Source organism: Ischnura elegans, chromosome 6 (assembly GCF_921293095.1).
Source record: "Ischnura elegans chromosome 6, ioIscEleg1.1, whole genome shotgun sequence".
NCBI classification, from domain to species: Eukaryota; Metazoa; Arthropoda; class Insecta; order Odonata; family Coenagrionidae; genus Ischnura; species Ischnura elegans.
In genome coordinates, this window is record NC_060251.1 from 48,323,977 (window position 1) to 48,338,443 (window position 14,467).

General features: G+C 38.6%; 1 protein-coding gene across 2 annotated transcripts in view; it reads left to right on the forward strand.

Annotated features, from left to right (window-relative positions):
- The window catches only part of LOC124160613 (chondroitin sulfate N-acetylgalactosaminyltransferase 2-like), a 321,481-nt gene that overhangs the window by 197,429 nt on the left and 109,585 nt on the right, over positions 1 to 14,467 (forward strand). The window contains exon 9 of one of the 2 annotated variants that reach the window (XM_046536509.1): positions 13,121 to 13,525. The exons of the other annotated variant lie outside the window; for it this stretch is intronic. The gene's annotated coding sequence lies outside the window, so the exon portion shown is untranslated. The remainder of the gene's footprint in view (positions 1 to 13,120; positions 13,526 to 14,467) is intronic. 2 annotated transcript variants of the gene reach the window in all.

Below are 14,467 nucleotides of genomic sequence, written 5' to 3' on the forward strand. Positions count from 1 at the left end.
GAAAAAAAGTTGTGGGACCGATCAAAAATAAGGCCTGAAAAATTTGAGACCTCTAGGTGAACCCCTGACCCTCGCTCAAATGCAATTTAGGGGGGGAGGGTCAAAATTCGAAAAATAAAATATTTTATGCTCATTCCATATAGATTTTGCCGAGTTACTGCCCTTTTAGGGCAAAAATTTCGTGCATTTTGACGTATCTGCCACCGTTTAGCCACAAAATGCCTAATTTGAGTCCGCGTCCGCGAAGAAAATATTCCAACGCCCACGCGGCGTCGCGGATATCAGAGCCGCAGGCCGATCCCTTCCCCTCCACGCTCGCTTCTCCCCCTCCCACGCCTCTAATACAGCAATATTCATCCCGCGCATGCTGCTAGGAGGTCGTTCATCTTTGATAATATAAATCAGAAGATGGTAGAAGGTAAAAAACGATGCGTAGTGAGACGACTTGTCCCTTATTTGGCGCCTCGTCGGCGTTGAACAAATCGATGTTACCAACTTTTAGAGAAGTGATGAAATATTTTTAGATCTGCGCACGTAGGAAAGGAGACTACGGTCTATGAAGACGCATCTCGAGTGGCTATAAAGGTGTGCGAACTATGGTGATGCGCTTCTCTTCCATTATGAATGTGACTAAATGGATTTAGCGGTACCACAGGAAGTACTAAAACTTACGGAAAATCGTAATAGGCCAAAAGTAGGGTTTTATTGAAGTATAAGACTCAAACAATTTTAAAGGAACATTTTAAATTATGCGATATTTTTGCGTGTTAGTGCATGGAGGAGCATAAGGTTCCCCCAATGAAGAAGTATTTTGAGAGACAATCTGACGAAAAGAAAGATGATGGCTGCTGGATTGAACCCTAAAGAAACTCGACAACTGAGGAAAAAAGGGAATCGTAGGAGAGCGTTGATCATCATCGTCAATTCTTGTACGGGAAAATAGTATCAAAAATTTTCTTCATCAATTCATCCGAAGAAAATTAAACTGGCGAGAAATTAGCCGATTTGTATCTCTACTTTCCTCATGAAATAAACATTAAGGACTATAAACTCAAATTGGAACTTCTTCGGGGAAAATGCGTCTGCCAACTGTGATAGAGGTATATGCAAGAACCAAGCAACAGCAATGATCGTTCCCGCAACTTTAGCTGACGCAAAGGTCATAACTTCGTAAGATACATCAAAGCTAGTGTACCAGAATTACTTACGTAGACAGAAAAAGATGCTAATTACTGTGAATAAGAAAAGAGAGGTGTCATCAAAAGGCCTTATTTTATTGGAATGAAAGACTATACTCTTGTCTGATGAAAAAAGGGAAGAGGACTTATCAATACAAGTTTAGAGGGGAATGTGTGGTGTTAGTTGAAGAAACAGGTTCCCACTTTTGAAGGTTTGCCTCCCCCGTCGGAGGATTAGCAAAAGTTATAAAATCTGCGATTATCGATTCCTTTCCAAGTGAAAATTAGATACACAGAATTAAAAAGGATTTCATTAAGATAGTACCAAGCGAATACCGCCCAAAAAGGAGGCATCATCCCTTTGCTATAAGCGTAATTCCATCATCCCTTGCAGTGTGGGTAGACTCTTCTCGGGATTCCGACCGGGTTAATTTTTCCATAATGGCCAACATTTCAAGCTCCGACTTGGGGCTCATCCTAAGGGATAAATTTTGTTGAACCCCGAAAAGAGTTTACCCACATCATTCGCCGGGAAAGCATCAAATCATATTTCATCCCTTACAGTGGTCTATTTGCTAATTGCACTATGTTGACTTGGATTTGCGACATAAACGTTGGAAGAGTAATCTAGGGACCCAATTTGCGTTTCTGCAAGGATGCGTTTGGCGACCAATCCGAGATTTTTTTAATTGCTGGATTTTAATATCGACGTAAAGGACTACCCGCTGATGATATATTGGAGAGAGACTCCGGTTCCTTCGGCTATATCTGAGCTTAGCGCTGTGGAATTTAAAAATCTATTGATAAAAGTTCAAATTTGAATTTCAATATTCCTTTTATTATACATGCGGACGAGAGATTCGCGAAAGAATTCACCAAAACTTTGTTGACAACAGCAAAAGACGAAGAATGACACTAACATAAGAAATACAGACTGGAAAGCAAGTAATTGAGTAATTCTTTCGTGATTGTTCCTCACCGGACGATGCTGATACATCAAGTATTAGTAAGACTAACGAAGAAAGACGCACCTGGTGTGAATTTTGGTGCATCTGGGGCGTTCGAGAGGGGAGCGGGGAGGGTACGCCGGCGGCCTTCACCCTTATTCATCCATTTAGTCACAGCTGTCGGACAATACCGGAATAGAAGTGCGTAAACTAAGTTCCCAACCCTTCATAGCCACTCGAGATGCGTCTTCATAGACCGTAGTCTCCTTTCCTACGTGCGCAGATCTAAAAATATTTCATCACTTCTCTAAAAGTTGGTAACATCGATTTGTTCAACGCCGACGAGGCGCCAAATAAGGGACAAGTCGTCTCACTACGCATCGTTTTTTACCTTCTACCATCTTCTGATTTATATTATCAAAGATGAACGACCTCCTAGCAGCATGCGCGGGATGAATATTGCTGTATTAGAGGCGTGGGAGGGGGAGAAGCGAGCGTGGAGGGGAAGGGATCGGCCTGCGGCTCTGATATCCGCGACGCCGCGTGGGCGTTGGAATATTTTCTTCGCGGACGCGGACTCAAATTAGGCATTTTGTGGCTAAACGGTGGCAGATACGTCAAAATACACGAAATTTTTGCCCTAAAAGGGCAGTAACTCGGCAAAATCTATATGGAATGAGCATAAAATATTTTATTTTTCGAATTTTGACCCTCCCCCCCTAAATTGCATTTGAGCGAGGGTCAGGGGTTCACCTAGAGGTCTCAAATTTTTCAGGCCTTATTTTTGATCGGTCCCACAACTTTTTTTCATTGGGCCAGATGGATTTGAAAAAAATCGATTTTTGCGATCCGCCCTACTATATATTCGATCTCTAGTAGCACTATGGGGCCAATTTCATTGATGGAATAGTCAGCCAAGCTTGAGAGGCGGTGCTGTGTTTGAACTCCCTTTCCTTTCGGCCATCACCTGTCCCCTTCATTCTATGTACTCAATACTGTACCCATTGGATTAAATTGTAAATAAGGCGCGAGGAGTTAGGTCTACAGGCACTACTGGCTGCCCATTCTCCATCTCTTTGCCCGAAAATAGCCCATCGTCTCTCCTTTTATCCCAACATATCTGGCTTTATGACCAACCCACAAGGCAAACCTGACCCCTCCTTCAAGATAACGAAAGTAAACTTTGGGTTTAGGCGTGAGCGAACGGCGTTGAAGGAATTTCGGCCAATGCGGGGAGGGGGACGGGGTTGAATGGGAGGTGGGGGTTTTAAAGGGCGCATATTCGCGGTTTCTCCGGCAGAGGGTGTGCAAGTGAAGCGGGCAGGCGAAAGATTTCCCCGTGGTCTTCGGGGACTTTAAAGGGAAAGTGGCTTGGGTTCCAAAAGGACCCATTTGCCTTTATGCTCCACCGATATTATCCCATAGAATTCAGGAAACAGACTTTTTTCAACAACAGTCAGCACTGTTAAGCATAAAATACTCTTCTAAGGGTATTATGATAAGTAATAATTACATTGTATATATCAGGGTAATATGAAAAGTAACTATAATTTCTTTAATCCACTTAAATATTTATTTTTCGTCATGCTTAGTAAATTCCACACTTCTAAGCTTGAAAAAAAAATAAATAAATAAGAGTATTCCAGGGCTGAAATTGGGAACTCATTAGTTGATATGAAGTTAATATGCTCAACATGCTTTCTTATTTTTCCGTTATTGTAGTTATTTTTCAGCACGTTACCATGGAACCGGGCAAAAAAATGTGTACGAAATTCATTATAACAATGTAATAATGTTATTAACAAAATTTTCACGATGATAACTATGGTGAAATTTTTTGTTTAAATGTTACTCCAAAAGCAATAATTAAGCTATTTAAAATCGGCATCAAACTCAATTATAGATTTATATTTTGAGGGCAGTAAAAAATTAAGAAATTTTCTCAAAAATATTTTAGGAGTTTTTCAAAACGTGTAAAATTGATTACGAATAAGCTTAAGGCTTATTGAATAGGAGGGGAAACAGAAGTAATAGTGAAAAAAAACGCAGAAGTAAAAAAAAAAAGTTCAGTAGTAAGGAAAAGGATCCATCCCGGAAAGCATCCATCATCTAAGGTCTTCAATCGTTAAGAAATACATTTATCCTTTAGCAAGCATATTGAGTATAATGAATAAACTTCTCTCGGGTTTGAGTGCTGGTAAGAATATTGATGACAGCCGACGTTCCGGTTCCCGCCTCGTTACCCATTCTAAATCGTTGCTATGGAGTTAAGACATAATCCGAAACAACGACTACCTTCAATTTTCTACGTGCGTGATTACCCGAGAAAAGATTATTCATTGCACTCGCCGGGAAAGTGTTAAATCATACATATTAAAGTGAAATAAAAGACTGTCTGGGAGTTAAAATAACGTCGAACCTATCGTGGGGAACACATATAAGGAATATTTTTGGCATGCCTTTGAAGAAGTTATGATTGCGTATTTTGGGAACAATTTCGGATGAGGAAGTAAGAGAAAGGTGCTATTTCTCACTGGTCCGACCACAACTTAAATCTACAGCGAGCACACAGGATCCAGTTCAGAAAAACTTAATCCTAAATAAAGCACAGAAGGAAGCAGGGTGATGCATCAAAAACTGCTACGAACGTACGGAAGGCGTTACTCATATGTTATTAAGCGAATTATCCTATGAGCCGCTAGAGACTCGGAGGCTGTGCGCTAGCCTTAGATAGTTTGAACAATTGAGAGTAGACATCTTTAGGAGTGACACGGCAAACATCATCTTAGAACCTCACTATATTTACAGGCCCGACAGAAGCGATAAATTGAGAGAGATATTTTGCCGAACCGATATAGATGGAGAATCGTTTTTCCCCAAATCATAAAAGACTTTTAATGAATTCTAATTTTGTTTAAGCGTTTGATTTTTATAAGTAGACGATTGGTGTCCTATCATACCCTGCCACATGCCTTTTTAGGTGGCTTGCGGGGTAGTATGTGGATTTAGATTGAGAATATTTACTATTTTCATCCGGGAATTTTTGAAACCGCACTTATAGATGCTCTACCTGGGACCCATGCTAGGATGTTGAATGCATTTCTTTCTCCATTGCAATATCTCTCCTTTGTACCCTTCGTCCCCGCCCCCCGAATGATTGAGTTGGAAATAGATATTTGCTTTCACGGTGCGTACCGAGTCGTCGAATCCCTTTTTGCGGCTTGAACATCCTGTGGTTACAGACTAGGTCTTTCTGTATTCTTAGAGGATGCTCATATGAAAGGAGATGATCTTTGCGAAAGGAGTCCATTGAAATTCATAGGGAGGATGAATTATTCAAGTTTTTTTTCCTTTATCTCGATTTTGATCCCATATTTTAAAGTTAGATTCCGCAAATGGGAAACTCAGTATTCAGCAGGCAGTGGTCCTCTCTCGGCCGTCAAAGACTAGGGCTCAATTTTGTACATTGTTTTCGAGAAGCTGTCACATTACTATGGAGCAGCAAGTGACTGTGTTCCAGCTAAAAAGAAATAGTATTTCCACCACCTGTTTCTGCGCCGATGATGTTATGCACTTAAAAAAAACACTTCTTCACGTTTACATGAAACGGACATAGCGACTTTCTTACATTAATTGAGACAATTTTAGTATATCTTGGATGGATATATTTCGGTATGAGGCATGATATTGCATGGTAGTGGACCATAAATGCTTTGAATGTATGAGAGTAGAATTTGATACGTAAGGCGATGTCTTGAAATGTCTAGGATCCTTATATCGATTACGAAAAATGTTCTTTTCCTCGAAAAAATTGGTGTCTGTGAAAGTAGACAAACGTAATAGGTATAAATTTTCTGCTGAATTTTTTGATTTAAAGGAAGTTTTACTATCCCAAATTTTTCCACCCAAGTAGTCTTCTAAACATTAAATAAGGAATATAATTTTCTCACCACCTGGTAACATTTCATTAAATGACTATGATGTTAGTGAAAATGATCAATTGATCTTCAACTTCCTTAAAAGCCGATTGAAAGGTATTTGAGTCCCATTTACGTCGTCAATCATTAGCAAACGTTTTCACTGAGGGGAGACATGTTGTGAAAGTATCCCGTTGGTGAACTTACCGGTTCAAATCCCGACAGTGGCGTAGACTTTTCAGAGATAACTCGAACCCCACTTGAGTGTTGAGGACAAATCAAGTGCAGCACTCCATCGCTTGGATATGACATTAAACCATAGTCCGCTTGGTGCCTTTCGCTAATATCAGGCTAATGTGAACGACTGTATATGGTTCCTCCTCACCCTTCTTTTTCTACCCTTCCCTCATGGCGTAAATGGCCACAGCTGTCGGTTACCTGCTCTACATACCCCATAATATCTGGCCTGGGGATCAGGTTGGTGGTTAGAATGCTGGCTACCCCACCCAGTCGAATCGGCTTCCAATCTTAACGGTGACAGAGATTTTTCAGAGGCTGCCAGATCCCTGCTTGAGTGCCTTTTGGAGGGCACTTCAGCACTCAAAGCGTAGAACTCCGTCCGTTGGATGGGACGTCAAGCTGTGGTCCCCATGGCGCCTTTCGTTAAGAGCAGGCTAACGCCAACGTCGGGTTTCTCTTCACCCCTCATTTCTTGCCCTTCCCTATGGCACAAATTACCTAAGCTCTCGATCACTTCCTCCAATTACCAAACCATGGGGTGTCGTTATTTTAAATCATGTAATCTAATTCTACAATCATTTTTGCCCCTCTTCCTCCCAAAGACAATCTATTTACCACACCTCTGAACTTACATGAAATGAGTATTACTAGTTTTAGATTGTGACACGAATGAGGTTGATAGTAGTAGGTGAAACTTTCAAGGTGTTGCTGGGTTTTGAATACGCTATAAAAACATTTTCATTGAGGCGTAACAATCGTTCTGCCAAAGACAACCTCTTTATGCCACCTCTGTACGTACATAAATGAGTAATACTCGTTTTTGATTGTGACTTGAAGGAGGTTTATAAAATTGGGTGAGAATCTCAAGACATGCTAGGCTTTGGAAGGCACTCTATAATATATTTTGGATGGCTCGAAGGCCCAGAATGGTGGTTTAGTCTAAGGGGAGGGTTATTCATCCGGATTCCAAGGAGCCGGCTGGTTTCTGGTTCCTTGGCAACAGAGTGGTGGGGTTGGGTGCGTATGGAGCGTGGGACAATGAGAAATTAGGGTTTCAATGAATTGGATTAAGGCTGAGGTGGATGAGGGAGGTAGTACCGAAGGGGGAAGATATCTCAGAGAGGCTGGCGGTTGGGACCGACTGTGTATAAACGGTTTGTCGGCGTTTTAGGCGAGAAAGGAACGGAACGCGCTGCAAGCAAATTGAATTATGCATACAGTTCCCATTCCACTCGCCATTCATACATCCTAGCCACGAATATACACATTGGAGTTTTGTCGGCAAGGGTTCTCAGTGTGTGTGTTAGCGGCTGATTCCCTCAAATAGTGGTTAACGTATGCACCCCGCACGTCTCGAGGGTTCTCCAGGTCGTCGCGCCATTTGGAAGCAAAAACTGTGTTTAGTAGGAAGAAGAGATAAGAACAGGTAAGGATTAGGTGAGGTTACTTTCTAATGGGTCAGTTAGACAAATTGCGCTTGGTGTCAGCCCTGTCTCACCGTAAATGCCCTAATAGTAATCACAAATTGTGCTCTGCCTTCTTTGAAGACCCTTTTGGAACTAAAATTCATCAAAAGTATAATCATACTTTTTAATATGTTTTTACTAACATGATAAGGCTGAGTGGCTACATTATGTAGTTAAATTACTATGTATTTGCAAGCAAAGTCATTTTTTTTTGTTTTTGAATATTTCAGGAAATCAATTTCATCTCTTCTATATCAGCAACGCATAGTAATTATTATTATCAACATGTGCAGCTCTAGAAATGATGTAAAAGATCCAAATACAGTTGTTAGTGCGTTTTGAGTTAGTGTAATTGTACACGAGGAGTTTTTAAAGTTTCACCCACCAAAGCAGTGAAGATTTAGCAAAGAAATAATTTTGAAAGATAATTGTTGCTAATGTTGGTATTATGTTCGTTACTCTTACCCAATACATGACGAAATATGTATTAACATAATTATAAAAAGTATTAGGAAAGCATTTTGCCTCCCACCAGGTATTTTTGAAGTATTATGAGTACTTAGTATTTAGGGTTTTTATTAACCCTGTCTCCTGTTGGTTCCAGATAGATAGATTTACAGGATAAATGACTCCATATAGACTCAATAATAATGAAAATCATACGACCATGCAATGGATAAGAACCACAATCCAAGACTCCTAAATTACTCTGTTGCGGGACTCAAAATGATCCCTCGGATGTCCTAGAGATAATTGATGAATATAATGATTTATTCTAAATGATTACTTATGGAATTATTTTAGGCTTCGTATATAAATTAATTCAAAGCGTATTTTTTTATTTCATGTGTAAATCAGAGAAATATACTTAATAGATATAGTGTCGAGGTTAGAAAATTACGAAATCTTTCCACATTTAAGTGATCTAATGATATGAGTTAATAAAAATGAAAATCTATGCTATAGGTAAGAACTCTAATCCAAGAGCCCAAAAATTGCCGCACCATAGGATTAAGAAGCTGAGATATTTACATTTTAAATTCATAGCACGGAAGATATATTGATTAATTGGCACTAAAACCCCAACATAAATCAATAAAAAAATTGTAAAAAACGGAAAATTTAAATTTACTGAGCTGATCATATTCTACAACTATTGTATCAAATAATCACACTATCATATTTTAATTGTGCACGTTTTATACTGATGATACAAATTTATGAATGAAATACTAATCTATGGATTAGAACCACAATCCAAGAGCCCACAAATACAGTGTTGCAGGAGTCAAAATGACCCCTTGGTTGTCCTAGAGCTAAATGAGATCGTTGGGAGGCCAAGGAAAAGAAAATAATTCCTCGTAGGAGAGAGAGAAGAAGAGAGGCGTACTTAGACGGGTGGGCGGTCTTGTGTGTGTGTGTGTGGAAAGGAAGCAGGAATGGGTTTCCCGGTCGACAGAGATGAAGTTGCCGGAGGAGTCGATCCAGATGAGAGGAAGAGGCGGGGGTGGAATCACTTGGAGGGGAGGTATGAGGAGGGGTGGATGGAGGTAATGGGCCCCGCATGAAGAGAGACTTCGCTTACGTGGGCGGGCCCAAAAGGGAAGGCTATGAGGGAAGGGAGAGGAACTTGGGAAGATGAAAGGCGGATTCTTTAGGGGAGACATGACGGGAGAAATTTAGGAAGGAGGAGAGAGGTTCATATAGGCTGCAGGAGTCGGTTATTAAATGCGCGCGAAGAAATTTAGCGCAAATAGTGGAAGAATTTCAGCATGACAACTTTGAGTGGGTTTGAATGTTTAGATATTAATATTCTTAATTCATGTCTTGGAGGGTGTATTGGTGAAATTGGTTATATAAATTATTGGGTAATTAACTATTTTGTAAGTAGAGTATATAGGCTGCAGGAATCGGTTATTAAATGCGCGCGAAGTAATTTGGCGTTAATAGTGGAAAAGTGAGGGAAGAATTTTAGGGAAACATCTTGGATTTGTAAGTTGAGGTATTAATATTCTTAATTCATAAGTTGGAGGGTGTATTGGTGAAAATGGCTATATAAATTACTTGGTAATTAGCTATTTTTTAATCAGAGATGTCCATATTGGCTGCAGGAATCCGTTTATAAATGCGCGCGAAGTAATTTAGCGTAAAAAGTGGAAGACTGAGCGGAAGAATTTCAAAATGACACCTTGGGTTTTGAAGTTAAGATATTAATATTCTTAATAAATAACTCATATAACGGAGTATGTATTGGTGAAAGTGCTTATATAAACTAGTTAGTAATTAAATATTTTGTAAGTGGAGATGTACGTATGGGCTGTAGGAATCGGTTGTTAAATACGCGCGAATAAATTTAGCGTAAAAAGTGGAAGTGTGAGGAAGAATTTTAGGATGACAACTTTGGGTTGAGAAGTTGAGATACTAACATTTCAAATGTTTAACTCGGGAGATTTGTTGGTGATATTGGCTGTAAAACCGCACGTATTGGGATCCAAAAAATAAAAAAAAGAAACTTTAAATTTACAGAGGTCATAATATTTAACCACTTTTATGTCAAATACTAATGCTGTTACTTTACACTGATTCATTTTTTATACTTTTATACTGTTACAAGAATGGGGTTCATGTGGGCTGCAGAAATCGGTTATTAAATGCGTGTGAGGTAATTTAGCGTAAACTCTGGAATTGAGAGGAAGAATTTGAAGACGACACCCTCGGATTAGGAAGCGGCGATATTAGCATTTTGAATGCATAACTCGGAAGAGATACTGGTGAAATTGGCGCTATCACTCCACTTAAAGTTATTAGCTTAAATTATTGTACTTAAGGGTCGTATTCCAAAACGTTACTCAAGTCTTCATCCCGACTCAAATTCAACTCAGTTGCCGCGTTGGCATCACAACACTTCAATCGTTTCCCAACAAAAAGTTAGTAGCCAAGTTCAAAAATGTCCTCCTGCTGCCTACGTCTCACGTTTTAAAAATTAAATATGTCCAATAAAAATACTTCACGCGTAATATTGTTTTCCAATAATGCTAGTCTTTAATTTGGATGGGGCCATGACTGTGTTGTTATTGTATTTTTCAGATTTTCGTTGGTTAGCGACCAAAGGTATTTTTGTTTACTCTGTGTAACAATACTCCTCTGATATTATATTAATTAAATGAAGTGTCTTGTGTTGAATTTAAAATTCTCATTTACATTAAACCAATATCTTCTGCAACTCCACATTAAAGAAGCTAACAGACTGAAAATATTAAGGCTAAATACATTTTTTGTGAGTTTTACCTCAATTAATTTAGCTCAAGTGAGTGGTGTTGTTTGTTTTAGCTAAAATACGTAGTTTAACTCGACTTAAGTGTGAGTAAGAGTTCGAAAAACAAGATTAATTAAGGTTCTAGAAAGTGGCCCCGAATATTGGGAAGTAATATTTGCAGATACTATGCGCAGATAGGTTATTTATTTAAATGTGCTGATAAATCCTCCAAAAACTGTGTGGTATTAAACAAATTTACAATTTCAAGTTAGCGTAAATTTGCGTGACTTCATATAATTATTTTTGTGTTATGTTGATTCGTAACCGAATTCTTTCTTTCAGATTTTTTTTTTTTTAATAATTGCGGGTTTTACTATATTATACTTGAATATCTATTAGTCCTCGTTTATAATCTATTATTTGCCGTGAGCTTACTTATTACAATCCGGTTGGAGTCAAGCTGTAAATTAATTGTATTTAATGCCCATAGCAGGTAATTTGCCAAAACTATCCTAAAATTTCATCTTAATTTTTTATTGTTATTTTTGCTAAATTTGTATTTAGTGCCATTCAATTAAAATTTCATAGGGTTGGCCCTTCATTTAATTGTCTTATTACCAAGATTTATATCTTTTAGGTTTTCATGCACGAGCGGAGTAGATTGGAACAAGAAATAAAGGCGAAATGTGAGAGTGGAGTTGGGGCCATTCGGAGGGAGTTGAATTAAGACGAGTTGAGGGTGATGCGGTTCTACGCAAGCAATTGTTTTCTGGGCTCACTCCTTCCCCGCCTTTTTTCTCTGTTTCAAAAGGGAGGCAATGGATGTTCCGGAGAGGTCATTCCTGCTAAATGGAACGATGCTGAGAGAAAAAGGAGTGCTTTCTGCTCTGAGCCGAATGACTCAATTTCTCCGAGCTTAGAAGAGAGACCTTCCTTGAAAATCCCTTTGGTCGTTCGATCGCAGTTTTCCGGGAACGGGGTACATAAATTTGTGAAACGTTGCGCCCAACATCACCGTTTCTTTTCAACGCGTTGTCAATGATTTTCCTAAACAATTACTTTAGTTCTTCTAACCTATTTTATAATATGAATGTAATATTTTATTAAAAAAACAGCCAAGGGATTAAGAAGAGGGGGGTGAGTTAGTTTAAAGGAATTGATTTAGTTTGTGTATTGGATGCAAAATTTGTAACATAAACTTAGCCACTCTTATGAACAGCTACTTCTTGTTTTCAACCCTAGAATCGACTGATGATACATACGGTTATAAATTTTACTTACTTTTTACTTAACTGCTACTTTAGCTCTGGCTGAAGTCATCTCCCATATTAATGTTATAGGTATATTTCTGGTTAAGGCACGTACATTTGGTGCATTTAAAAAAACCATATTGGTGTATCTATCTTTTAAAATTGAACTTGCCTCTTCTATTTACTGCATTATATAATCGGTTTCATTCTACCAATAAATACAATTGCCATTTTTCCTCTATCCCACTTGCATAAAATTCTCCCAGCTTAACTTTATTTCTCAACAATCTTTCTTGACATGTTGCAGAATCCCCTCCACTCTTTTTCCTTGCTCCGATCAGACTTTCTGTGTCTGTCGTAGCTGTCTTTGAAGTTTCCTTTCCTCACCCACCATGTCTAGCATATACTCCACCCTTTTCCTTTCCGCTCGGCCATTTCACCTTTTCCTTTCTCTTTTGCACCATTATCTTATTCTCATTCCCTAGCATCCACATTTTCATGACTAGTAGCGCTATAATCCCCCTCATAGTATCCTACTACTATTATTTAATCAGTCACTTAACTAATATCTCGTTGGCTCTCTACTATTCTTTGCGCTTCATTTGAAAACTAACTACAGTCTTTCCAATATCTTCTCTGCTGGGTTTACTACTTTCCTCGAGATAAAATATTGCAAAACACCAAATAAATTCCTCCTGAAAATGAAACACAACAATCATGACAGTACCAGGCGATATTTTTAGCTATAACTTGACTTATGGTTGGATCTTATAATTCAGGAGACCGAAAAAAGATTTTTAAAACATTCAAAATTATTGAAACGTTCTTATTCTACTTCATCTCACGTTTCTCAACTATCTTTCCAGGTTCGTGCTACCTTGTGACGTGGGCGAAGAGAGAAAAAATGAGTCGATATGACAAAAAAAGACCTGGGTGAATAAACGAAGGACCATCTCCTTTTGATGCCCTATACGGGAGGGAGAAAGAAGATAAAGAGGATTGACTCTCATCTGCATTCTGAGTATCTTCCGTGACGTGCCAAGAGTCTTTTTGAAATCTCCCCGCTCTTTCTCCAAGTTGAGTGCGTGAACGTGTCCCGTGTGTGACTGCTTGTGCGTGTTCGTCCCAGAGGTTTGTCTCCCTCGATCCCATAATCACGACCGTCGAATCGTGAAGAGTCTCGTCTGACTGAGGTGACAGAAAAATGTACGTCCGTAGCCTTCAAAAGGGACCTTCCAACTTCGTCTCGTATCCAGCTCAAAAGGATGCGGGTGAGTGCTTTTAAACCTCTGTTCTCTCCGTCAATCGTTTGACATTCGCAACGTACCCAGAGTTTAGCTTTCCAATTATTTTTTTCGCTTTATATCTTCTTTTTATATCCTCCCCCAGAATCATCACTGGCGCCCATTAGCATTCAGGCGTCATTCAGGTTTATGAATCATCACATTTTTTTCTCATTTGGTGGTCTTTATATTCACCCCTGTTTTCAAAGCCCTCCATTTTGGACTAAATTGAAGAATAATATTGGGTCACAACTGAATCTTGAAAAAACTGGAAAGTATTTAAGTTTGAAATTAAAATATTTTCATTAATTTATGAAATGTATTTCCTCATAGTCAGAGGGTTTGCATTAGAATTCTGTTTTCCCTTTAAAAAATATTTCTTTGCTGGACAAGGAGTGTTATTGCTTTCACAATTAAGTGTATTACTTAAATTAAAAAAATATATTCTATTAATACCCCATACCATTTCTGCTCAAAATTTTAACAACTGTGATTAATTATATGTCATAACTAATATCTGTTTTAAAATACACGATACAGTAACGCACACTTGAAAAAAGGAAAATAAGTAAGGTGTCATTCGCAAGGGTGAATAGTGCGATTTACTTCAATATACCAGAAGTAGTATCATGCCAGTCTATATTCAATTTGTCTTCACTCGGTTAATGGGAAATAGGACAATTTATTGCTTATTCAAGGATCAAGATTCGTTGAAATTGCGATATTTAAAATGTATATGTGTTAAAAATTAGGCTGACTCATAATACTTATTTATGAAATTTATATCTGCAATGATTGCGAGATATTCTGGAACCGAAACACATGGCAACTTATGATTGATGGCTTTTGGGTTAATTCAATTTTTTATATATCCTTGAATGCTAGGAAAGGAATATTATTCCTATATAAAATATACCCTATTACTCCGCT